This window comes from Equus asinus, chromosome 6 (genome assembly GCF_041296235.1).
Source record: "Equus asinus isolate D_3611 breed Donkey chromosome 6, EquAss-T2T_v2, whole genome shotgun sequence".
Classification (NCBI taxonomy): domain Eukaryota; kingdom Metazoa; phylum Chordata; class Mammalia; order Perissodactyla; family Equidae; genus Equus; species Equus asinus.
In genome coordinates this window covers 45,597,681-45,624,865 of record NC_091795.1, presented here as the reverse complement: position 1 = coordinate 45,624,865, position 27,185 = coordinate 45,597,681, and the positions used below count along the sequence as shown (strand labels likewise).

The window sequence follows — 27,185 nt, the reverse complement described above, 5'->3', positions numbered from 1 at the left end:
TCTCATTTATTTTTTTAACTAGATATCATTTTGTAAGGGGCTATTGAGTATTCACACACCTCTCACACCTCTAGACATGTGTTGCCTATTCATTTCTGCAATCTTATGGTTAAATAAGAACTCTCTCTTCATCCCAAGAAGGCAGTTGATTATATTTTAAGGGATGACCATTTCAACCACTCGGGTGGCTGATGGATACTTCCTTGCTTTGTTGAATTTAAAAGCACCAAACAAAAAGCTTCTAGCATTCACCAACAACAGTTGGAGTAAGAAGAAATCTCTATCTATTGGCATGAAACTTTGCTGTTTTCTCTACTGAATTAACTCCAATCATTTTCAAGAAAGAACATTTCAATACATTTTTCTGACAGGTAGGAAATTAACTACATACCAGAAGCTATTGAATTCAACTTTAACAGTATCAATAAACATTTCTGATTAAATTATGAAATTGATTTTATAATTTTGACCATTATGTTTTTACATCAATATCATCATATGACAGTAAATGTAGTTACTGCTTCCTTATTGATCTCAGACATGGCACTCTAAAGTACTCATTTGACTATATTACAAAATCAAACTTGATTTCCTGTAGTACTGCAGTAACTTCAGGTCATAATCTAGTCTGAAGAATCAAAATAGATGAATTATTCAGTTATTAAAAGATATATTTTTCCTTCAGGGAAAAGGAACACTTTGGTCAAGCCATCCTTAATGGTTGTGTTATAGGATATTTCTCCATGTGGGATTACTTTGTGTGGATCTCATATAAATATACTATCACCTCCTGCTTATGTGTTGTCAATCATGTTTCTAGTGAATAACATAAACACCACTTGAAGAGAAAGAAATGTTTATCTTTTATACGCAGGAATTCAACAAAAATGCAATGTTTCCATGACTTTAAAACCCATGTCTTGGTTTCACCAGCCCATCCCATCAAAATAATACTAATATATTGAGCCATTACATTTCCCAGGAGAGCTACGTGTCTTATATGTCTTTCACCAGATAAAATTTAAAAGCAAACTAAAAAATGATGCACTGAGTGTCCTGCAAAGTTAACACAAAGCTATGAGTGCTCATCCTAGAGGCCCAGAATCCCTGGGTAAGCCCACATAAAGGCATTTGATGCTTGTCCAAACATTTCCCCAAAATAATTGATTATCAAATTGCAGAATGTAGGGACATGGGGAGACCTCTCCAATTGTCCTGCCTACCACGTCGTTAGGTAGATGAGGAGAACAAGACGTAGGAACATTAATTAAGGAAGTCATTGAGGGAGACATAGCTGCTTCATGATAGACTAGGACTACACCCCAAGTTTCTTGTCCCCCAACCTAAAGCCTTTTTTCATTTCAGGTGCACCCTGAGTATAATTTTTGAAATAGCCTATGAGGTGAGAGTTAAAACATCAAACCCAAGGTAAATTATATCCACCCCAGAACCAAAAAAATCAGTCCATACTAGAGAAGTTCTAAGGCTGGACTTCTGGGATGCTACTTTTTCTTTTTGGTCAACTTCCTAGTTCCATGAAAATAGGAATCCTATGTAAGGACTATTAGAAATAAAAGAAGATGTCTTTCATGCATTTCACGAAGGACCAAAGTATGAATTCACAGTGGCTCAAGGTACCAAAAAAGATATATACACGTTTCTTATGAGGATCTGCCACAGCTCTGAGTTCAGAGGGTCAGATTACATTCATTCCCTCTTTGCTTCTCTTCATCCTTGCATTAGCATTTGCTAAAAATATCTTCCCTGAAAAGGTTTTCGTTATATGGTCAACATTTAAACCCAATGGGAACAAAAACATAGAATAGCAGATTTTCAATAAATACGACTCCAGAATCTTCAAGTCAGAGGCCATCATAAAGCTCACTCCATCCAACCTTCCCCAAAGCAGAAATGTCCTGTGCACCATCCCAGAAAATGCCCACCTGATCTGTCTCAACAGCACAGGAGCCAGAGGACCTTCTTTTCTCTAAACAGGACATTCCATTTATGAATAATAGTGAACGTTGGATGTTCTTCCTTATAAAACACTAAAATTTATTTACTGATTGATTTAATGCCTCCAGAAAAAAAAAGGGAAGGATTATTAAAACTGTCACTTTAATAAAAGTGAGTCTAGCCCTTGATATTAGTGACCTATTATAAGAATATCTTCCTGATTTAGTTTGTGCAAGATAAGCAGATCTATGAAAGGAAAGATATTTCCAGAAACTTGGAAGAGAGAAAACAATAGAAATCTAATATTTTTTATTTTACTGACCCAGATGTTGGGTTTCTACAAGGCAGGAGACTTGGAAAGCGCATGGCAACATCTATTGCTCCAAGCTAATTATAGGCACTGATCTAACTAGGATGATATGTATTTATCGCTTTAACAAGGACCACTTATTGAATGAATAGGCTCTGAGATAAAAAGATTAATCCAAAATTGACTTGTTAGGCAACTTTATGGAGGTCTTCTCTGTGCCCAGCTCTCTGCAAGAACCTTAAGCACAACCTGAGCATAATCTCTCCTCTCCAGACATCACAAACCAGTGGAAGAAACAGACACGTGGACCCACACATAGGAATGCAGTGAGTAGATGTGTGCAGAGAGAAGATTCAGGGATCATAGGAGAAAGCCCAGTTTCTGCCAGGAGTTCTCTCCTGCTTTGCTTCTTTTGCCTGAGTTATTGCAACGGGCCTTCTAACAATCAATTCAATTCCGTTCCACTTAAATTCATCTTTCACACTGGTTCTTAATGATCTTTCTGAAATACCAACCTAATTATGCTATCACTTTGCCCTCAAGTAAAAGTACCTGCTCCTTGTTTCCTTGGCCATTTATAAGAAGTCCCTGCTCTCCTCCCGCCTATTCTCTCAGTACCAGCTACACTTCATACCTTGTCTTGCAGCCACATCGACCTCCTTGTGAGAGCCCACACACTCAGGGCTCACTCACCTCTGGGTCTTCATCCATATGGCTCTCTTCACTGAGGATGACAGTCCCTCCTTGTACTCTTCATAGAACGAATTCTGAGTGAATCTTCAGGCCTCAGCCTGAGGATTGTCTTTTCAGGAAGTCATCCTGTCCTTCCCAGTCTGGGTCTGGCATTTCTCTTCTTGGTTCAAGAGAACCCTGTATTTACCTTGATTATAAGCTCTTGAAAGCCTGTAGCTGCTATGGTCCATACCACTTAGGTTTTGTAATCACCTTATCTCCAGAGAGAGAGAGGGAAAGAAAGAGAGGGATGGAGAGAGGGAAGGAAGGAAAGAGAAGAAATGGTAGGAAGGAAGGAAATATTCCTCTTTCATAGGTTATTATTAAGCAGTAAATGAAAAATTTTGTGTAGATAAAATTATTATTTAACCTGTATCTTCCATAGATCTCAACATACCTTGAGTGTTGATAATTATTTAATTGATAAATATTTAATAGATGAATGACTGAGTGAGATGCAGTTAGTGGCTTTGAGTGGCCCAAAGGGGTATTCACAATGTCTACAGATTATATTCCAAGACCCGCCTGCTCAGACATCCTTTAAGTAACTTAGTACCGTGAAAAGTCCTGTTTGGCTATAGGTGAAGGACAGTCAGCATGGGTTTCTTCAGGAACAAAGTAGCTCTAGTGCTGACGGAGGGAAAATTTGACTCCTCAGATATCACGGGGAGCACAATCTCATTCTTTACTTGTTACTACACTGAAGTTCAACCAAGGATCAGAAAAGGTAGACAAACTTTCGTGGAGCCGGGTTCTACATCATCAACACCCCAGGCAACCTGAAGATGCTCATCCTTAACTTCCTCCAGAATAGGTTTCATTCTTATAAACACAATCATTGGTGCTATCCCTAGGTCTTAGAGCTTGGATTCAACTTAGAAAGCAAGAAGGATTTTTATTTTCCTTCCTCTTTAGCTGTTGTTTTTTTTTTTTTAACTTTTGCTGCTTTAAAAGTTTTAAATTAACAGCTTCATTAAAGTTCTCAACAAATTTCTCTCTGATAGTGAAACTTCAGATCCAGTTTTGCAGGTTAAAGTGACATAATGGGTCAAACACTCCTTTTACTAGTATCTCTGATGCTCCCATGGAGAGATGACATTAAGCAATATGAGCTTGGGGGCTTTGGAAACTCATTCCAGAAGGTAAGCAAACATTGCTCAGCACAAAATTTCCCCAGGCAAACTCACAAGATCTAAAACAGAAACATTAAGAACTTCCTGCTCTTACTTAGCCAGTGCTCGTACCAGATAGAGTCATCACAACTCCTGGAAGAGGAATTAGGAAGGGTGTGCTCTAGACCAGGGGTTGGCACACCTTTCTCTAAAGGGTGAGGTAGTCAATAGTTTACACTCTGCAGGCCACACGCTCTCTGTTGCACCTACTCAGCTCTGCCATTATAGGCAGAAAGCGGCCACAGAAAACAGGAAACAAATAAGTGTGGCTGTACTTCAGCAAAACTTTATTTATGGGCACTGAAATTGGAATTTCAAGTCATTTTTCCATGTCACAAAATATTCTTCTTTCGATTCTTTTTCTCAATCATTAAAAATCATTCTTAGTTCCCAGACCATACAAAAACAGGCAACTGGCTGGGTTGGGGCTATGGCGCTGTACCTTCTCTGCCCCTGCTCTAGAATACACAACAATACACCGCTGGACTATTTGGTAGAGGCCAAGCTATGCTGCCTATGTTGAGTTAAATAAATTTGCTAAATGAGTTAACAATAAGTTTCTTTATATTAAAAAAAAAAAAAGCTACTATCATCCTCAGTAAAATAAAACGCAGATCCCTTAAGATGAGCAACGGAGGGATGCTCTCCAACATGGATGGGCGACGAGACTGCTCAGTGTTGTCTCTTGCATCTGAAATTCAGCTCTCCCTTGGCTATCTGGCTCAACTACACCAACCCTCGGGGGAGAGAAGAAACGTCTCCCTCTGTAACCCTCTGTCCCAAGCATGGACTCTTAACCTTTTCCTGAATTCCTTGTAGCACAGTTGAGATCAGGCAGAAGCATTTAAGCAAGAGTTTATTAGAGGCTAGAGGATGACTAAAGGGAAATAAACATAAAAAGGGACTAGAAAATGAGCTTGCATGAGACATACATAGTTACAGCTCTGCAGCTTAGTTTACTCCAGGCAAGCCTGTGCACGGCTAAGGCCATCTCTCGTCCCTACTCCTGGGAGTGCACAGTGTCTCTGGATTCTCTGAAATTGAGACTCAAGAAACACAGCCCCAAAGAGAGGACAGTTTGCTTTTACTCTGGCTACAAACTGCCACCAAGACTTTGAGATCTTTTGTTAGAGAATCTATACCTTTATCAGAAAAATAACTTCCAGGATGTCCACCTTCTTTAGGTCATAAATCATCCTGATCTGATGCAAAAAGCTCAAATTTTGGGGGAGGAAAAGGGAGGGAATCAGAATCCGATACTGAATAAAAGAAGAGAAGAGCTGTAGGCTAACTTTGTTGAGAGGAGAATAAGGTGAAAGTGCCTCAAACTTCAGAAGAAAGGATTTGGGTTAGTTATAACAGAGACTTTTTACTAAAAGGATAGTTGGACCAGAAAAAGGCTATAAAAAGCCTGAATATGGGAAAATTGTTCCAATACAAGTGAGGTCAGTGACTCTCAGACTGTCCCAGTGTATGACAGTTTGAAAGCAGAGACTAAGAAGCCAGGGTATGGACTAGGTGACATTTAGATTTCTTTCCAGCTTTGAGTGCCTTTAAACCATAGATTGTGGAATATGCCAACCGAAAAAAGAATTCAGCTTCTAATACAAAATCATGGGCAACATTTTAATATGACTGTATTTTCTAACTACAAGAAAGTATACTAAGTGCTGTTAAGTGGAAACATTAATAAGATGCTTAAACTTTGGTGAGTTATTTAGAATAGTTGAGAGAAAGAGAGAAGGAGAGAAAGAGAGAGAGGCTGGAGAAACTGGTTGTCTGACCATGAACAAGCCAATCTCTTGAATTTCCTCATCCACAAAATGGGAAATGTTTCCCAGGCTGAGTAAGGATCATATGAGATACAGAGGTGAAAAAGCTTTGAAAAGTAGAAGGCACTCTCCCAAATGGAAGGGATTATTATTAGCTAAATGCATTACAGACCCAGCAACATCAGCAAGGCTCAACCTCAGGCAAACAGCAGTCCAACAGGTGATCTGAGGAAGGGTTGAGGTTACATTTTGAATAACCTACGTGAAGCCGTTACATCATACAAGGCAATCTGATACACCCAAACAGAGCCCCTTAGAGCCAAATCGGGCCTCTAGTTTCATGTTGTTAGGATTGTGTTTTTCATTAATTTCAGTGAGCCTTGTAGTTATTCATCTAAGGAATGAGGAGTCGGGAGGGTCTGTAAGGAAGATTGGGACAGAAGAGAGAAGTTCGGATGCTAAAGCCAAGGGACATTAACTTTCACAAAGGAATAAATTAAAAAACATAAACAAAACTATTAGGTCAGTTAAACAAGCAGGTCACTGAGACTTGCCAAAGTGTGTAATGAAATAGATAAGAACAAGTTTTGGGAGTTTGGTTTTGGTGTTTGGTTTGTCCCCCAAAGGAAATACCTGGCAGGGGTACGCCTTTTTATTAATTTATCCCATGTTGATATCTTTGCTTGGTTTTGTGTATAAATAAAACAAGGGCCAAATCTAATTTACTTGGAAATATGTAATAAAACTTATTAGAAAAGGAAGAGTGGTGAAGTATTCTTTGAATATTGTTTTTGTAAGTCTATTATAGATTTTAAAATGGAGATAGGGAGACTATTTGCAGAGAAAACACTAACCCAAGAGCAAAGCAAGGAAAGAGCCCTAGTTTGGACCTGTTTGGTTTGAAAAGTGGCATTCAGTTCAGCATGACTAGCAAGATAACCAGGCAAATGATTCATCAGGCTCGTAACTCAGCAGGTGTATTGCTGTGCGCCCGCCAAAGAACCATTCACGGCTCGTTTCAAGCTGTGACTTTCTCTGTGTGGCAAGAACAAGAGACGAAGATCAGGCGCTCCGGTTCCCTCCTATGGGTGTGTCGCACATCATTCTATTCAACTCTAGTCAGAAAATATTTATCCAACATTCGTTCTGTGCTACTAAATGACACTGGCTGCTGGTGGGAATGGGAATGGAGGCGAGGAAAGGCAAAGGGGATGAAAAAGGAGGAATGATCCCTACGCTCAAGGAGTTTATGATCGGATTAGAAAACCCTGCTTGCCCCTCATGAAAACAACTATTCAAGTACAAAGCAGTGTACAGAAGTACAAACCCAAAAGAAAGGACACAGGATGGGGCGCTGAATGAAAAAAATACAAAACTAAGTACACACTAGAGACCAAAATTTGATTTAATAATTAGATATGTGTGTATATATGTATATATACATACGTATGTATAAGATTCACATACACCCTAACAATAATAATTATAAAGTTATAGACTCAAATGTTAATACTAGCTGTCTCTGCATATGGGATTATTGGTGACCTTTTTCTTATTTATACAACTCTGTATTTTAAATTTCCTTGCAATGAACAAAACTCACTTTTGAAACCAGGAAAAGAAATTACTTAAAAACCATATATATATATATATATGTATATTTATGTAAGCATCACATATATGTAAGCATGGTATATATATCCTTATACGTACATATGCAAGCATCAAACACATATGGCAAAGATGAATGCTGTCAATGAGGAAATGTCCTGAAGGGATTCTGACTGGGAAGGACAGAGCTCCTGGGAGGTGGGCATCGCCTTATAGGAAGCTGGAGAGGGCAGATTTTCTACCTGAGACCTGTGTGAGGGGAGTGGGCACTTATCTCTATCAGGCTACGTGAAGGAAGAGAGGATGTCATAGACAGTTCTGGATTCAGATGTAAAGGCCAGGATTGCGTAAAGGCAAGTTTTTGGTGAGCCTCGCCTCGGGAGGGGAACGCTCATCAAAATGATTCGTTATGTTACAGGAGCAGATTATGTAATTCTGACCAGTCTATGAGCCTCCTCTTCACGCACCTCTCCTAAGGAAGATCCCTCAGGTGGGAATCCTGGACCTTCTCTTGGGTTGTTTGTGATAGACAGAAGAGAAAGCTGAAAAGTGGAATGAGCAGAGAGGATAGAGTTTTTGGTTTTTAGGGAAAAAATGAGACTTACTAGCTGGAGAGAAGGATTTGATTCAAAAGAAGGTAAGTGAAGATGAAGGAGTTAGGAGCTAACTAGGCTCAGTTTCAAGGAAGGATTTTTGGGAGGAAGTTGGCGGAACCAAAGGATTACTTTCTTTTTTGAGACAGCAGCTGCTGTCCCTGTGGAAGTCACTAAGTGTGCAGAAATGGGGAAAAAAATGTTTTCTTGTACATTAAGAATGCTTTCCCCTTTTGGCATCTTCTAAGATGGGGGTCAGCAAACTTTCACTGTAAAGGGCCAGACAGCAAATATTTTCAGCTTTTAGGACCATACAGTGTCTTTCACGACTACTCAACTTTGCCTCTGTCACTTGAAAGCAGCCATAGATAATATGTAAACAAATGTGGCTGTATTTCAACAAAATTTTATTTTTTAAAAAAAAACAAAAAAAAAACCCTGACTTTATTTCAAAAACAAAACCAAACAGATTTGGCGAGGGAGCCATAGTTTGCCAACCCCTGTTCAAGGAGATTAGTAAGGTTTAAACATCTTTCTATTATTTTTCCCCTGACATACTGCTCTTTCTATGAATCTATTATGCACAGACTGGGCCATGTGGTACATTTGTTATATTCAGGTCATAGCGATAAACACAGCAAGTTCTTTCATTGGCTGTTTCAGAGGGAATTAGAGCTATAGAACAGAAACATGACTATCAGAAGATTGTGAGATTTTCTTGTTATTTTTTATTTTACTTATGTGATTTCCTATAGTGACTAGAAGGGAAAACTTCATGATGATAGAGAGCTTATCTTCAGGGGCTGTCTTAGTCCGTTCGCCCTGCTGTAACAGAAAACCGTAGAGTGGGTGGCTTACAAACAACAGACATTTATTTCTCACAGTTCTGGAGGCCAGGAAGCCCAAGATCAAGTCACCAGCAGATTTGGTAGCTTGAGGACCTACTTCCTGGTTCCTAGATGGCCGTCCTTTCTCTGTGTCCTCACATGGCAGAAGGGACAAGGGAGCTTTCTGGGGTCTCTTTTATAAGAGCACAAATGTCATTCGTGATGGGCCCGCCCTCATGTCCTAATCACCTCCCAAATGCTCCCCAACCAAATACCATCCCATCAGGGATTAGGTTTCAATATATGAATTTGGGGGGGGAGGGGGGATACAAACCTCCAGTTTACAGCAGGGGCAAAAAGGAAAAGGAGCTGGCACACTTTGTCTCCTTAGTCCAGTTTACATGAAGAAGAACTTCAAGAGGCAGAAAAGGTGGGGACAGATAAAAAGAAACTAAAGCCATCTAAAGAAGAAATGAAGAGGACCTGGAACAGGGTAGTACAGCTTAGCATAGAAAAGTCTATGTGGTTTCTTGAGAGAATATTGTTCACTCAATCAATCTCTCTAAAACACCTCTTATGTGCACAGTACCAAGGCAGGCACTGGGAGAATAAGGCAATAGGATATGAATTCTGTCCTTGAGGAGCTAGTCTCACAGAAAACAAGAAGAGACTGCCGTGGGAGAAGGGGAAAAATTATTTGCAGCTGGTGAGGAGTGAGGCTCTACAGAGAGGAACGTCAAAGTTGCGGTGCTCCTTGATCAGGAAAAGGAGATCGAAATTGCCAGGCATTGCCCATTTTTGCATCAGCACATATTTCTTGAGTCACCAAACACACAAGAAACAGGAAGGAAAAGGCAGGCTTTGCTCAAGGATAAATTTGCAATTTCAGGGCAAGATTGGCCCGACCATCCTGCTGATTCCTGTGAGATGAGTTTGAATGGGTTGTTCTTACCCATTTATTCACAGGGACTCAGACATCTATCCTCACAAGAAATCAAGATTTCCTCCAAGACTAAAGTGATAATCAGCTGAACAGATGTTTCTTGTGCATTCTGCTAAAGATCCAGAAATTTAGAAATGTCCAGTTGACTAGCTGACTTCTTCACTTTTCAGCTTACTATTGGCATTCCTTAGAAACAACCCGAGATGAGATTATTTCTAAACAAATCAAATCAAGTGTATTATTTATCAAGGGACGTTCTAAGAAAATATTGTTCCCTATTGAAACAAGAATATGCCCCTTATGAACCCTTCAAAGACAGACATGGCCATGTTTTCTCACTCTGGTCCAGCCTGGCACCAGGCTCATAGAAAGACCTTTCTGTTTGCAATGAGTGATTATGGCAGAGAATACATGGGCTTTTTCTTGGTTTGTGTCCCCTCTTATGGGATGCTTTTCCTAAACAGTGTGGTCCTGTTTTGTGCTGCCCAATGTAGACACTGCAGCTGCAGAAAATTCCCAAGCATCGGATCTGCTAAAGAATTCTAGAGCTCCTAAAACCAAGGGATGAGTTGCAGGAGGCTTGTAACTTATGTTAACCTAATACTTGCTTCATGTAGATGTTGCAGAGTCTATGAGATTAGAGGAGAGCAGAGCAAAGAAAAACTCTGCATTGAACTGACCTGTTGGGTGATGGCTGAGGTCCCATTCCCCCTACACAAGATGTCCAGTCAGGGTCTGGCCGAGCACTGTAAGCTTGCCATAAATTTCATATCTTATTTCCCTCTCTTCCTAGATCAGTTGCCACAAACACTTATCATTAAGGCAACCTTGCGTTACCTTGCTTTCTACATCCTATCAGCAAGGAAATGATGGAGATCTATAGAACAGAGAGGTTAAGCAGCCATAATTTCCAGGAAGCACAGCACTTCAGATTTTAAGGTGTGGGCTTTAACCTTGTCCTCCTAAAAGTATTGGCCTTAACATCCAATTTTTCCAGTCCTTGGCTCTCTGCTTATCAATGAGTACAAACCTCTCAGAGAGGAGAAATGACTTTCAGATCACCCAGGGAGTTGATCGTGAAAAAAAGACAAATGCAAATCCATTGCTGGACTCAAAGACTCAAAGGCTATTGGGCCAGAAACACATTTATACTCAGACCATGAATATCCCATATAACTCCAGTATATCTCATGCCCCTGGTCGGCATCTCTTTGTAAGAAACAGTGTGGAATGAGATTTTTATACCTTTTGAGTCTTGAATGGAAAAGGACATCATATCAGCCCCCTCCTTGTGTCTTGGGTGTCAAGATCTATTCACAGTAAGACCATTCGTTCAGGTATTTTTTATGTTTCTCCCATCCTCCAGTCCCTCTCCCGTCCCATTGCTATTGGCTCCCTACATACTTGGTTTAATTACTCTTCTCCATTTCCTTGACTCTTCCACCAATCCCTGATACTGACCTTCCTCATCTCTTGATGATTTGATCTTCCTTCTCAGTAGTTTCTCTGATTAATCTTTCTCATTCTTCCACGAATTAAGCTTGGCCCTTTTTCTCCAAAGCCTACTGTCTTGCTAATAACGTAATCTCTGTTTTTCCCTCAAGGCCAGCAATGGCTATCCAGTGATTCTTCTCTGGCTTTCAGATTGGAATCCTGGGGCCACTCGACTTTGAAATTTGGCTTTAATACTGGCGGTAACATGTCATGCTCCTTGTCTGTTGGTATCCACCAATTCACCAGGGTGAATTGCTTCCAATTCCACCTAGCCTTTCAACTTTCCTCTCTGGCAACGCTAAACTAGCATCTCACAGCATTCCATAAGAAATCAGCTCCCCAACTTGTCTCCACCTTAAACATCCATTATCATCCTCTATAACATATAATTCTATTTATAGAATCATTAAATCTTGGGCTGGAAGGAATCATTACCCATTCTGCTCATTTTATAGTTGAGAGAACTGGAGTCCAGATGGTGCAGGGACTTGACTAAGATCACACAGCTAAGACTAGTCAGTGATACTCAAGACTAGAGCCTGCTCTCCCACCCTCCTTCCTCCATGTTTTTCCCACTATACTGTCACCAATCTCAGCCTTGCCAGTTTCTCTTCCAATAAAACCCTGCATCTGGAATACCAACATACCAGTTTTGCCCCTTGTAGGACCTTAACATAAAGCCTACTAAACTGGGTGATAAAATTCTTTGATTTAGTAATTAGATAGCAGAATAAACATGACTTCCAGATCTTTTCCTGACATCTGAACAATTCTCAACTTTCCCTGCTTTGACCAACTCACCTACCTTCTCAGGGAGTACATGATGGTGTTTCTGACCAGCTCCCTCCCACATGTATTCTCATAAGATGCTTCAGTCAAGAAGGGCGCTGTGTCAAGCATGTTTACAAACTGCTCATAGTACATCTGCTCCCTGCCTTGGGAATTCATAATGCGTGTCAAAGGCTCTGAGAGTGCTGTAATGAAGAAATTTTCATGACTTTATTTAATTGAATATTTAGTAAGCCTGTTTGGCTGTGGAACCCTTTTCCTAAGAATACACCTATTAAAATCTTGCAGTACACATTTTAGGGAAAAGTAGTGGTGACTCCATATCTCTATTTCTGTGTAGATCACCTGCTTTCTTTTATTCTTGTATTCTTGCCCTACACAAACATTCCCATTCTATTGACTATCTTTTTAAACTTCCACCATGTTAAAGTATTAATAAGGGCTCACTATGCCCAGGAAAAGTACTAAACTTGGAATCTAAAATGGATTGAATCCCCGTTTCACTGGCTGCGTGATCTTGAACCAATAGCTTTACTTTCTGTGAGCATTGATTGCTTCACCTATAATCTCAACATTGTAATTTCTGGCCTGCCTATACCAGTAGTGCTTGGAGCATCAGCAGAAATAATAGATGGGAAAGCATGTCATTCACTCCAGAAAGTGGTATAAATGCTAAAAATTACGATGATGATAATGACAATGATGCTAAACCTCTTTCCTCAAGTAAAGCATTTACGTTAGTGTCAAAAATTCCCAAAGAGGATTAAAAACTAGTCATTTGGGGTTTAATCTGTCAATTGAGCATAGGGAAATATGGCTGAAGAATCAAAAACAGAAACTAGCTGGTTGCAAAAGAAAAGGAGAAGGGAGGTATAACCCCGGTGGAGAGAAAGGTTGGGGGGATCTGAAATCATTCTCTGAGGAGGCAGAGTTCTTGCATAATTTCAACAAGCAATTTCTCCTCTGACCCAGGGGCAAGGGGAAATGGTGCAGCCAGGAGCTACGTGCCTGGTGGAACCATACACAAAATTGTTGCTGAAATGAAAGGCAAGCAGCAGAGACCCCTCTTCGATGACCCGAAGGAAGTCGGAAACCGTATGAGAACATGCAAGAATAATCTTTTGTGAGACATCCCAGAGATTTATCCCTTTGCTCCGGAGGGAAGCAGGCAAATAGGACTGGATGTCAGTAACTGGAGTTCAATGATTCAGAGCTGAATCAGAGAAATCCTAGTTTCTCGTAGATGAGTTTATATGAGTGTGTACTTCTTGTCCACCAGGCTGGTGGCCAGAAAAACATCTGTTACACATTTTAATAGGGGTCTTCTGGACACATGATGCCATAACCCAAAGGAGTGATGTAAATGGTGGGGAAATTTAGAGATCACAGCCGGCCAGAAACTAAATGTGACATTGGCCCTTTAAGGCTTTGTCCTTCTGACCATTCCAGGTTCCTAATCCTCCTGCCAAGTGGGCTGGAGGCCAAAATATTTCTTAAGTTTGCATTTATTTCAGGGTGTTAATCTCATAGGCAACCAATTCCTATTTAATAAACTCAAACTCCCCAGGCCTTCCCTTTCAGGGATGCCTGTGTCTGCTCTCCCAAAGGCTCAGCATACAAGTGCCTGCCCCTGTCTTTTCCTGCCCGGGGAAGGTGTTGACACAGGGATGTCAGGGCATCGTGCAGCTGTCATCAGCCCCATGCCACAGATGGTGCCTCAATTACATATCCCCTTCCCAAGGCGCTTGCCTCAGCCGCATGAGCAGTCTATCTGTGCCTCTGGGTCTCTCTTTGGGCTCCAGAGGCCAGGAGGAGAGGCCTAGGAGCTGAACTCAAGATGGATCAGGAGCCTTTAGCTCTACGACTGACTGACTGACCGACTGATTGCACAAGGAGTAGGCTTCCCTCGCCCCTTCTTCAGCCCTATTTTTAATCACTAACCACAGAAGGTAATGAGAAACTACTTGAATTACAAAGATTCCCATTTATTACTCTGGCTGCCCCTCCACAAAGCATCTCTTTTCCCCTTTGGCAAGAACAGATCACTATTGACACTTTTAGAAGGCCCTGGGCCCCTCTCAATTATTGGCCTAATCTCTGCCTGCTCTGAAAGCAGAATTCTTTTCTAACTAGATTTTTTAGAAAGTTAAGAGGCTACTCTTTGCTCTATTCATTGGAATGACTTCGTGAGCTAATGTATTCTCCTGTCAGTATATTTCATGTGTTCAGCAACATCTGCAGGATGTGGAAAGACCAGAAAAAAACCAGATGTTGCAAAAAGGTAGCTCCACTAAGCCTTCTTAACATAATTAGTGCAATCTCACATGCGCATTTTATTGTACCTCTTCTATATTTATATGCTGCTAACTTTTCCTGTGGAAATCCAAACCAGTGAATCTGAGTTCCTTCTAAACAGATTTGCAATCTTAAAAAAAAAAAAATTTGACATATATCCTCCATTAACTCCAAATTTCCTTTATCAAATTTTAGAGGGGAAAAATAGATTAAGAAAATGTAGATATTTATCTCAGCCTTCAACATTTACACTCATTTAGTTAATTAGCACTTAATTACACTGTCAAAGGGGAAAATTTCACCACGGACAGACCAGTGCCCACCCCTCAGGCCCTCACTTCTTCGGAGGGGTAGACCTTTGCTCAGAGCCAACTTGTTCCTCCACGAAACATTTGTAATGATTACTTGACAAGAGTGCAGATACAAAATTGCGCAACGGAGAGCCATCACTCACCAGAGCCCCACTGGAGTTCTCAAGCTGGAGCAACAGTGCCCCCCAAAGCAAGCAGCCAGAAACGTCCTGTAAGCAGACACTGAGCTGCCCAAACTTCTATTTTCTGCTTCATAAGCCAAGGAGCTATTTTAAGAGTTGCTGGCCGAAAAGCAGGCTCTATTACAACCAGACCAGCATTCCAACCAAGCTGGGGAGCCTCGGCTGGAAACAGAGAATGTTTCCACCTATTTTAACTCAGACGCCAGGAATTCTCTAAGGAGGAGATGGGGGTGGGGAGCAGGAGAGACACAGTAGGAAAATTGGAAAACTTCAGAAGTTTGCCAAATTCGAGGGAACAAAGTATAACTAGATTAATGCATAAATCTTATTAACCAAAAGGCAGCTGAATAGAGTCGTTTGTCATCAGAGTTTCTCCATCTTTTAACAAATGGCAATAGTTTTTGGTCTCACAGGTTCCTTGCCAAGTGGAAGACCTCATTAAAGTTGTTGGAAAATAATAGTATTCTAATTAGTTTAATTATGATATGATGAATTATCAACCCAATTTTTTAAAACAATATGCAATTAGCCTTTTTTTAAGCCAAAGACTCTGTTTTCCGAAACAGGAAATGAAGCATAACACCCTTAATTTCATCATTAGCGCAAAATCCTAGACACCCTGATGCAGTGGTATAATGAGCGTGTAATGAAACCAACAGTCCCCACTCCTCCAGCGACTCCCTTTGTGCATTGACTAGACGGCCTTTTGGCTCCAAGAATGGAAACTGCATTAAGCTGGAGTCTGACCCAAATTTTCTCTTTCAAGTTCTAAGCCCTGTTTTCTATTTTCCCTTCTATCTGGAATAGGGTCACCCTATAAAAGATGAAATATCACATTCCTGAAAGACAATGAACTGATGATGTCATATCAGCATGCTTGGCTTCTATACTGCTCTTGGGGGTATTGCAAGGGGAAAGAAAATAATGTGTGTGGGAAATAGGGAATGCAAACCAGGAAGGCTGAAAACCAAACTCTTAAAACCAAACCATACAATCAACAGCATAATCACAAGCATCTATGAGAAACAACCGCTACCCCTCCTCCACAAAAAATCATAATGAGAACCCCACCCACTACACTCGCACCAGAATGGCTAGAATTAAAAGGACTGATAATACCAAGCATTTGTAATAAGGGGAAGAAATTAGAATTCTCATGCATTTTTAGTGGGAGTGTGAATTGGTGCAACCACTTTGGAAAACTGGTGGTATCTACTAAAAATATAAATCCTAAGACCCAGCAATTCCACTACTGGGTATATTCCAACCTAAATGAGCTTAGATGTCCACCAAAAGGCATGTGCAAAGATGTTCATAGAAGCTTTATTCATAAAAGCCCCAAATTGGAAACATCCCAAAGGTCCATCAATAGTAAGATAAATAGTGAGATTCATTCCATAGACTGTTACATAGCAGTACTTCCCACAAACAAAAAAGTACATACCATATGATTTCACTTACATTTTATTCAAAAATAGGCAAAACTAATCTGTGCTGATAGAAGTCATCTGAATAGTGGTGGAGACAATGACTGAGCAGGACGTGACAGAGCCCTCTGGGGTGCGCTGGGATTGTTCTCTATCTTACTATGGGTGTAGTTACATGGGTATATACATTAGGAAAAATTCATGCAGCTGGACAGTTAAGATGTGTGCGCTTTGTGTATAGTATACCCCCCAAAGAAATAAAAGCAAAAGCAAAAGAAAGATAAAGAAAAAAAGGGGAAAAAACCCCTCCCCCTGAAAGCTAGGGTCATCAGCTTCAAATGTGTCTCATATAATGTCCCTTCCCTATATCAAGCCTTCCTACTTCCTCCGAGAAGGATCTGCAAACTCTTAACTTGGCATATAGAGGTCATGCATGTTCTGGGCCCAGCTACCTCCACATCTCTCACCACTTCTGCTCTTCTTCCTCTTGCTGACCTCTCTCCAGCCACACACATATTTTTCTCTTCTAACACACCAAGATCACTCTGACATAAGCCCTTGGCACTTGCTCTTCACTCCACATGAAACATTCTTCTCGCAGACGCCCCCAAGACCACCCCCAACTCATCACTCAGATCCCAACTCAAATGCCATCTCCTCGGCGGGGCCTCTGCTGACCACCTTAGCTACAGTAGCATCCTCCTCTCACCACCATCTCTCTCTAGCCTACCACCCTAGGTATCCTCTTCAGTTGTACATATAGCATTTATTACTGTCTAAATTTGTTTATTTTATGTGTCTTCCACCAAAATGCATGCCCTTTGAGAGAGTGGACAAGGTCACTCTATCAATGTCACTACTGTATCTCCAGTACCTAGAATGGAGCCTGGCACCTACTAGACACTCAATGAATATTTGCTTAATGACAAATAAATAATGACTCAGTAATTTTATAAATCATTGCTCTCAAAAGCTAATGGGCATAGTAAAATTAATAAGGTATAGCATGACACAGTCAAAAGAGCACTGGATTAGGAGTCTGAAGACTGAGAAATTTGGAGTAGATGATCACCTGCTTTAACATCTTTGATATTCATCTATCTACATCTAGTAGGGAAATTGGACTGACGGACATAAAAAAACAATAAACAATCTAAGCAATAAAGGGCCAAAGTAGAGACCCCAAAAGAGGAAGCCATCAAGTCAGGTTAGTGTGGTCAGGGCACTTTGCAAAGGCGGTGGGGTTTTCACAGGGCCTGGAAGGCTAGGTGGGAGCAAGAGGAATAGATGGAGAGGAATGGAGGGTCCTAAGTGGTGAACTTGGGTCAGCAAATATGCAGAGGTGAAAAAACCCAAGGCATGACCGAGGAAGGGCCAGAAGCAGATGAATATTATTTAAGTGGAGGATTGGTATAGAAGATTGAGTTCCCACCAGTATCCAGTGACTTCTTTCTCATTTTTGAACACACACAGATCTTAGAAAGTGGCTTAACAATTACCAGTGAACCAACCTTCTCCCAAACAGAGGCAGCTTGTATTATATAACGGATTAGATGAACACTGACCTCCCTTGAAACTGTGGCCTGAAGGGTAGTATGAATGAAACATCAGAAGTGAGAGGCTTATAGACAAATAAGCCACCTGTGAAGATTTATTTGTTTGCTCATTTGCTCTAATAGTTTGACTGTATAGAGCTAATGTTATTGCTTAATTTTGAAAGTTAAAATGCTATCTTGTTACCTCCATCTTTTAGTCATTAAGCCAGTCATAAAGTTTAAAAAAAACAACCCATACAATTAATTTTCAAGTAATGTTTCCAAATAAATGATTTGACAGAATAGGAATCATTTGATTACATTGTGCATGTTGTTCAGAAATTGTGACCTGTGTGTGTGTGTGTGTGTGTGTGTACACAGCCGGAGAGCAATGAATAACACATTTATCTAGTGATTTAGGGTAAAAATCTATTTAGATCCTAGACAAGCTCAAACTACTGGAAGTGGGATGCAAGAAGAGATGAAGAGGAAGTTCACTGATCCCAACTATCCCTCATTTGAACACAGCTTGGAGTTTGATCTGGAAAACAGAAAGAAACAGGACTTGATTCCATTGTTGTTTTTTCCGAAATGATTCATTTCTTCTTATTGCACAGCTGGAAACACATGGAAAGAAGTGAGGGTTTCATTGTGGAAGGCTCAGTTGAACAATTACTCATAAATTGTGAATTTCAGAGCTTCTGTTCTGAAGTTGGGGCCTAAGACTGGCAATGGCCACCTTTTGGCTACAGAATCAAACCAAAGGATTCCAGTGGACCATTTTGCTGTGGATTTTCTCCCTGACTCCATAAGATTGGCAAAACTGAGGCTACTTTCCATAGGACCAATCTTATGAGTCACCCAGTTGGGTTAGTTAACCTTTGGTGCCTTTAGAGTCAGCTACAGATTTCACAATACTCTCAGTGGGTAGGGTTACTGCCATTTACAACATCTGTATGTTCTGAGAACGCTCAAGAAAGTTCCAACTATCACAGATCACAGATGACCACTACAGTGAGAAAAACCAGTTGTACATTTTTATTTAAAGAAGAAGGTGAAGGAGGAGAAGGAAAAGGGGGAAAAATGATACCCTTCATTTATATGAAGTAGTAGAAAACCTTAAACAATGAGAAAAATGTTGAATTCTGCTTTCACCATTTGTCTCAGGCTGTGTCTACATGCTGGAGAAAAAACACGGCTATCCATAACTTTTACTCAAAATGATTGCTATGGTGCATGTAATGTATGACATCAATTCTCCAATCTTAATCAATAGCTCCACAATGATGATAAATTGGTCTATCTGAAGGTTGCCATTTAAAGGTTTTGCACTACCATTCAATCATTCTAAGCTGTCCAACTTCACCTACAGCTGCCTATTCAGAACCAGCTCTATTCAGGGTTTATTTACTAATAAGCCATAGTAGTTTAGTTATTGTTCCCTGAAAACCCTGTGTGAATCCCTACCTCCAGGTCTCTCCATACCACTCACCCTTCACACAATGTTCTCTCCTTCCCTGTCAAATCACAGTCCTCTGAGTCTACATTCCTTGGCCCATCCTCTTCCTATTCCTCTGAGCTTCTATAACACTTTGTTGGTATCACTTGGTTCCTAGCATGTTTCTTTTATTTTCAGCTATCTTTGTCTTTGATGGCAAAGAATACGGTTTTATGCTTTTTGATATTTTCATGACTGGTGAGATACGCCATTCATAATGGGTGTTCAATCTCTTAATGGCAGCAGTGAAAACAAACCTGGGTGAAATCCCAGCTCCACTGCTTACTAGATTCTTTCTTTCTCTGGCCTCCGCATCCAATCTGTCATCAAGCCCTATCAGTTCTACTTCCAAAATATAAATTTAAGCTAGTTATGTCTCTTCTTGGTGCCATTGGGTCAATTCATACTACTCACCACTATCTCTCACCTCAACTACTGCAATGGTCTCATGACTAGCCTCCTTGTTTCCATTCATCTAAGGTAAACCAGACCTTCTCACTCCCTCGCTGAAACTCTTCAATGTTTTCCCATTGTGTTTAGAATGAAGCTCAAATCCATGACCATGGTTTCAAGACCCTGCATGATCTGACCTCTGCCCCAGCATCATCTCACACTTCTCCACCCCTCCCTCACTATATTTAGGCCACACTGGTCCTTGGACAGTTTCTAGAAATGGCTGAGTTCTTACCCACTTTCAGGCCCTTTGCTTAGAAGTTTTTTTAACCTGGAATCCTCTCCCTTGATTCTCAATTAGGCTGGCTTCTTCTCATCTCTCAGGTTGCTGTCCCTTTGTCACAGACAACTTTCTTGATCACTCTAAGTTATCACTATCCATCTTGTTATTCTTTATTACATCATCCTGTTTATTTCCTCTATGGAACTTACAACAGTCTATAATTATCCCGCTTATTTGTGTACTTGTTTGTTAACTCCCAACTCACTGAAATGTACAATCCATGAAATCAGAGATCTTATCTGTTCCACTCTCTATTGTATCTCTAACCACTAGAACAGTGTCTAATGCATAATAGATGCTAAATAAACAGTATTTGAAACTCTTCCTAAACAATAAATGTTAACTTATGAATGGATTCATAATGCGTATACTTCCATTTCTCCCCTCCTGGCATTTGTGCTATTGTTGTCATATGTTTTACTACTAGAAACATTATAAACCCCACACTGTATTGTTATTATTATTAATATTATTATTTTCAAACAGTCCAGTATCTTTTAAAGAGATTTAGCTAATAAGAAAAGACCTTATATATTAACCTGTGTAGTTAATGTTTCTGATGTTCTTCCTTATGTTATATAGATCTATATCTCTATCTGGTATCATATTCTTTCTGCCTAAAGGATTTTCTTTAACATTTCCTGTAATATAGTTCTCCTGATGATACTTTTCCCCAGCTTTTGTCTGTCTGAAAAAGTCTTTATTTTGCCTTCATTTTGAAAGATATTTTCACTGGGTATAGAATCCTAGGTTTTGTTATTTTAGAATTTTAAAGACATTCCTCCACTGTCTTGCATGTATTGTTTTTAATGAGAAACATGCCATCATCTTTATCTTTGTCCCTCTGTGTGTAATGTGTCTTTTTTTGTATGGCTGTTTTTAGGATTTTCTCTATTACTGTTTTTGAGCAATTTGATTACAATGTGTTTGATGTGGTTTTCTTTATGTTTCTTGCGATTGGAGTTTATTGAGCTTCTTGGATCTGTGGATTTACAGTTTTCATCAAATTTGGAAAATTTAGCCATTATTTCTTTAACTATTCTTATGCCCCATACCACCCCCCTTTTGAGAACTCCAACAACATGTATATTAGGCAGCTTGAAATTGTTTCATAGCTCATTGATGCTCTCTTCACTTTTTCTTGTGCTTTATTTCTCTGCATATTTCCTTTGGGATAGCTTCCATCACTGTGTCTTCAAGTTCACTAATCTTTTCTTCTGCAGTGCCTAATCTGCTGCTGCTAATCCCATCAAAAGTGCTTCTCATCTCAGACATTGTAGTTTTCATCTTTAGAAGTTTGATTTGGGTCTTTTTTACATCTCCCATGTCTCTACCTAACTTGTTCAATCTTTCTTCTAGCTTTTTGAACATACGAAATACAATTTTAATAACTGTATAATAAAGTCTTGTCTGCTAATTATAACATCATTTTCAGTTCTAGGTTGATTTTGACTAATTGATTCTCAACTCAGGTGGGTCATATATTTATATTTCTGTTTCTTTGCATGCCTGGTAATCTTTAATTAGATGCTAAGCATTGTGAATTTTATTTTGTTGGATGCTGGGTATTTTCGAATTCCCATAAATACTTTTGAACTTAGTTCTGAGATTTTAAGTTATTTTGAAAATTTGGTCCATGTCTAGCTTTATTTTTGGCTTTTTTGGGTAGATTTAGGTGTAGAACTATTTGTTCTTAATTACTGAAGCAAAACTCTTCCTAGAATTCTACCCAATGCCCAGTGAATTGTGAAGTTTTCCAATCTGGCTGGTAGAAACAGGTGCTATTCCTTGCCTTCTGTGAATGTCAGGTCCTGTTCCATCTAATCCTTCTGAGTGATTCTTTCTTCCTCCTGAGCAGTTTCTTCACACACATGAGCTTAGTACTCAGCAAAACATTCAAAAAGGACCATCTACAGAGCTTCAGAGTTTTCTTTCTATGTAGCATTTCCCTCTCTTGGACTCTGTCCTGTGACCTCTAACTGCCTTGGTTTCCCCAGATCCTAAGCTTCATCTCTTCACTTAGGCAGTCTTCCCTCCCTGGGCCATAGCCTATAAACTTTCTCAAGGATATAACATGTGGCAATTGTAGAGCTCAATTCATTTGTTCTCATCTCTCAGGGATCTCTGCTCTTTGATGCCTGATGTCCAATGTCTTGAAAACTGTTGCTTCATATATATTTTTGGATTTTTAATTGTTTCAGGGGGAGAGCATATCTGGTCCGTGTTACTCCATCTTGTCTGGACGCAGAAGTCCCAGGGTATATATGAACATCACCTAATCCTCTTCCTCATAAAACTACTATCTGGGGAACAGTTCTAATGGATAGCAAAATGGTAACAAGGAGGAAAACATGAAGAAAAGTAAGAGAAGGAAGAATGTATAGTGAAGAATGTACAGTGAAGCCCCACACCCTTGTTATGCTGGAGTTGGATAGTAGAGAAAGGAGAAGGAAAACACCTTTACTAATTACTACATTGTTTGGAGTATATGGAACAAGCCATGTTACATGAATTTTTTTCTATTTTGGTGGGGAGAAAAAGCCAAGGTAGAGTTAGTAAGATGAAAATAAAGCCATTCTTCCAACTCACTCTCTCCTCCCTGACCCCCACACGCACAGCTTCTTATCTCATTAAGTGATGTGACCCTCCTCACAAAGGAGGGTCATCAGCAAACACAATGGTTTGTGAACACATCACAGGATGTGCTCATTATACCACAAAGATAGAGTAGGGACCAGGCAATCACAAGGCAACACGGAAAATTGTTTTATAAGCCGACTTTTATAAATTGATTTCAAAACTGGGGAGCAATTACCATTAAGCAAAATAATTTGCTGCCCTGAAGAGGGTAGGGCAAGGCAGTAGGTCCAAAGATAGCCTAAGCCATCATTAGAGAAATCCAGTTATTTAGTCAATTTTACTTATTTACAGGACTAAAGATTAATGAGTTCAGATACTCACTCAGACAGTAATTAGGTTTCAAAAACATACTATAACACAATCAATCATGGCTCTTGAACATAATGGCATTAGGGCAGAGCCCTCTTTCAGCTCCAGTTATTAGCAAGTGATTGGTGAACACTGGGCTTAAGCTGAGAGGCTACCCCAGGGCCTTGCAATAAAATGAAAGAAGACCCTTAAATAAGAAGAAAATATATGTTTGATCCTTTGGCCTTTGCTTGGATATTCTGAAATATTGTGCTCAGGATGTAGGGTTCTGTAACAGAAATTCAAGCATTGTGGCATTTCAAAGTATGGTTTGTGTTTCACTTTAAATATATCTTTACTTGATAATCTAGCTATTTATAGTCCTTTGACTCTAATCTTTGGGGGGTATTATCACTTTCTTTTAGATTTTTTTTTAAAATTTACTTTCTCATGGCTTTATGAATAAAGATAACTCAAGAGTTTTATAAATATACTGAGAACACATGGCACCAAAGAAAAAGCCAGAAAATAAAAAGCCAAAGAGTTTTTAGATGAGAGAGAAGTTTCCATTGTCTGTTTTTACTTAGCAAAGAACAGTTTCTCTTGTCATGAAACAGGGAAATTAGATAAAGTTACAAGTCCTACCTTCATGGAATCTAGGGTGAAGAGGACCTAGGAGATAAAGGGAAAAGCAGTAATAATTTGGAATAATTTTAGATTTACAGAAAAGTTCCAAAGATAATAGAGAGTTCCTGTATACCCTTCACCCAGTTTCCCTTAAAGTTAACATCTTACACCACCATGATACATTTGCCAAAACTAAAAAACCAACATTGGTACATTATTATTAACTAAACTCTACACTTCATTTGGATTTCACCAGTTTTCCCGCTAATGTCCTTTTTCTGTTCCAGGATCCAATCCAGTATACCATTTTGCATTTAGTCATGCCTCCTTAGTCTCTTCTTGTCTGTGACAGGCTCTCAGTCTTTCCTTGTTTCCTATGACCTTGAGAGTTCTGACAAAAACAGGCCAGGCCTTTTGTAGAACATTCCTCAGTTTGTCTGATGTTTTCTCGTGACTAGACTGGGGTTATGGATTTTTGGAAAGAATATCACATAGGTGAAGTACCCTTCTCATTGAATCATATAAGAAAGTATAAGGGGGGTCAGCCCCGTGGCCACGTGGTTAACTTCACATGCTCCGCTTCAGTGGCCCAGGGTTTTGCTGGTTCAGATCCCGGGTGTGGACCTAGCACTACTCATCAGGCCATGCTGAGGCGGCCTCCCACATACCAGAACCAGAAGGACCTACAACTAGAATATACAACTATGTATTGGGGGCTTTGGGAAAAAGAAAAAAAAAATATTGGCAATAGATGTTAGCTCAGGGACAATCCTAAAAAAAAATAGTAAAAAAAAAAAGGGGGGGAAAGAGGGTATAAGGACATCAGCACGCTTTCTGACTGACCGTGTACACCTTGATTACTTGGTTAAGGTTGTGTCTTCCAGGTTTCTCTACTGTAAAGTCAATATTTTTCCCTTCCCATCCTCTATTCTTTGGAAGCAAGTCATTACATCCAACTCCTGCTCAAGAGGGAGGGAGAGAATTAAGCTCTATCTGGAGAGGGGTATCAACTTAGATTATTTGGATTTCTTCTTTAAGGAAGATTTGCCCATTCTCCCTCATTTATTTATTTATTCACTAATTCCCCCTCACCTGTTTTTAATAAACATTTCCTCCTAACTGCCTCTCTATATATATTGAATTTTACATCAAACTACAGTGGATACAATAGCTCAGGATACATGGCAAAGACTCACCAGACCTCCTTGGAAGACACATGCTTGTCCTTCATGAAGCCACTGTGCAGTTGATTGAATTTGTCGTTTTACCCTTCAAAATTTTTCCTTGTTTATTTGGATGTAAAGCTTATTTTTCTGTGCTCGCTTGTATAGATTCCATGCATTTCCTCTTAGAGTGTTAGGACTTTCTCTGATCTAGTTCACTTTTTCCTCCAGATTAATCAGGCTGTGGAATTAATCTAAGACTGTGTAAAGCTAGGCTGTGTCTCCACCAGTTTCTAAGAACGGTTGAAAAATAAAAATATAATATTAGTATCATTCAATCCAGCAGTTGTTTGGTTTCCATAACAGCAAACAAAAGATTTGACTGAGTTTCTCTAAACTAATCATGTTTCTCTCTGCTTCTATTTGGACCTACAAATCTTTTACCCTGTGAAAGTCCTTGGGAAAAAAAACGGAGAACTGACATCTTTTCTGCTACATAGCCCCTCCATGCCTACCCTTCCCCAAGGGAAAAACTCCTTTAAATCTTTAAATTTAGTCCTGAGACAGACAACCTCAGAAGAGCATAGGGATTTGCATTTTATTTTTAGTTTATCTGAGGCCCAATCAATTGGTTTTCTAAATGAGCCAAACCAAATTCCTTGTGTCCCATGCCAGGCTCCTGTGAGTCACAAGTCCAGCTCTGGTTTCTCACCAGCTTTTCCAGGGGAGAGCAACATGAGACCCAAGGGACCTTCTGCATTCCAACTTTAAGAAAGAGTTCTGTCAACAAGGCATTGATTTCAAGTATTGGTAAAGGCATCTCCTTGGTGTGTCACCCTGCACGGATATTGCCAATGCTAACATGTGCCGTGCTGTAAGCCAGTCTTTCCCCCATTCTGTCAATAAGAAGAAGTGTGCAGGTGCTCAAGGAGGAGCAGGGGAGGTTGCCACCCTGTAGAATGCCCACCGAGTCCTTGGCACTAAACCAAACCTGGGGAGCATAAAGAGGATGTAGACCCCTTTATTCTTATCCCTGCCCACTGATGGTCCTCCTGTCAAGAACTCCTCATCTCTTTTCTTCCCAATCTCATTCACCTTTCAAGGCCAAAAACACTGGATCTTCTTTCCAAGCTTTCCATAGCTCATGGATTTCCATTCTTCAGAAGTTCTGAGTGTCCAAACATATACACTTTTTGCTATATATATCTCGGATTTAATCTTTCAAATGTGTTTCTTTTCATTTCAATCTAGCTTGTAAGCAGCTTGAGGTTCAAAAAAAAAAATGTCTTCCAGATTTTATCAGTCCTTTCTGCTAGAATGTAAATACCGTGACGACTCCTAAGACTTGTTTACTGTTGTGTGGTTGTTCCTACCAAAGGACCCAGAAGATAATAGGAGCTCCATAAATATTTGTTGCACAGGGAAGAAAAATGAAAGTCTACTCACAGTGCCTAATGTATTATACTGACTGCATGATTAACTCATGCCTATTCTCAAGGGGCTTAAGATCTAGAGTAGCCATAAGATAACCATGTCTAATATATTTCCAATAACAAGTAACTGAAAATGTCATATTTCTATTTACAGAGTCATTTAAAACCCCCCTTTCCCCAGAATTTGTTTTCCCTCAGTTAAAAAATTATTACTACAAAGGATTTAAAATTTTTCCAGGTTTTTAATGATACCCCCCCCCAATCTTTCAATGCAAGTAGAATTTCTATGAATAAAGAAAACAAAAAAAATTTTTAAGTAATTCATTTAAAATTGGATCTGGTCAAAAGACTACATTCAAGTTAGAGTCTCAAAGGCAATTTGGTGACCATCCGTTAGGACTTTGGTTGTGTATGTTTGTGCATACATGTTTATAAAAATATATACTCATAAATGCTTTATTGCATCTCCTTATTTGAGATTGTGGTTTATCACTTGACTTTCTCATTTGTACTTTCTCATTTCTCTTTGGTTCCCCCCCATCTCTTTCCTTCTCTTATGCCCCAGCCTTATCCTACTTCTACATCTAAAACTAGTACCTTAATTGATTTGTCTTATTTCATGGCAAATGGATTAAATAACATGGCCTCCTTAAATCTCTAATTTAAATACATGTGTGGCACATGGGGAGGATCTCTTAGCCCTCTCCCATCCCATAGGCTTATCAGAACAGCCAGCTGAACCTGGGGAGATGAGAGCCAGGGCATGAACATTTCAATGGGAAATAGTGGTCAGGTCACCAGAATCAACCTCCTTCAGGACCAGAGTCAAGAGAACCAGCTGACAAGCATGC

At 39.8% G+C, this 27,185-nt stretch overlaps 1 long non-coding RNA gene across 2 annotated transcripts in view; it reads right to left on the bottom strand.

Moving 5' to 3' along the window:
• LOC106828345 (uncharacterized) overlaps positions 1–25,468 on the bottom strand; it is a 117,229-nt gene extending 91,761 nt beyond the window's left edge. Inside the window, exons 1-2 of one of the 2 annotated variants that reach the window (XR_006529283.2) lie at positions 24,935–25,468; positions 23,757–23,783 (exon numbers count right to left, since the gene is read on the bottom strand). This is a non-coding gene — a long non-coding RNA (uncharacterized lncRNA). The remainder of the gene's footprint in view (positions 1–23,756; positions 23,784–24,934) is intronic. The other variant, XR_011503968.1, reaches the window with a different exon arrangement.
• Between the last annotated feature and the right edge of the window lie 1,717 nt (positions 25,469–27,185).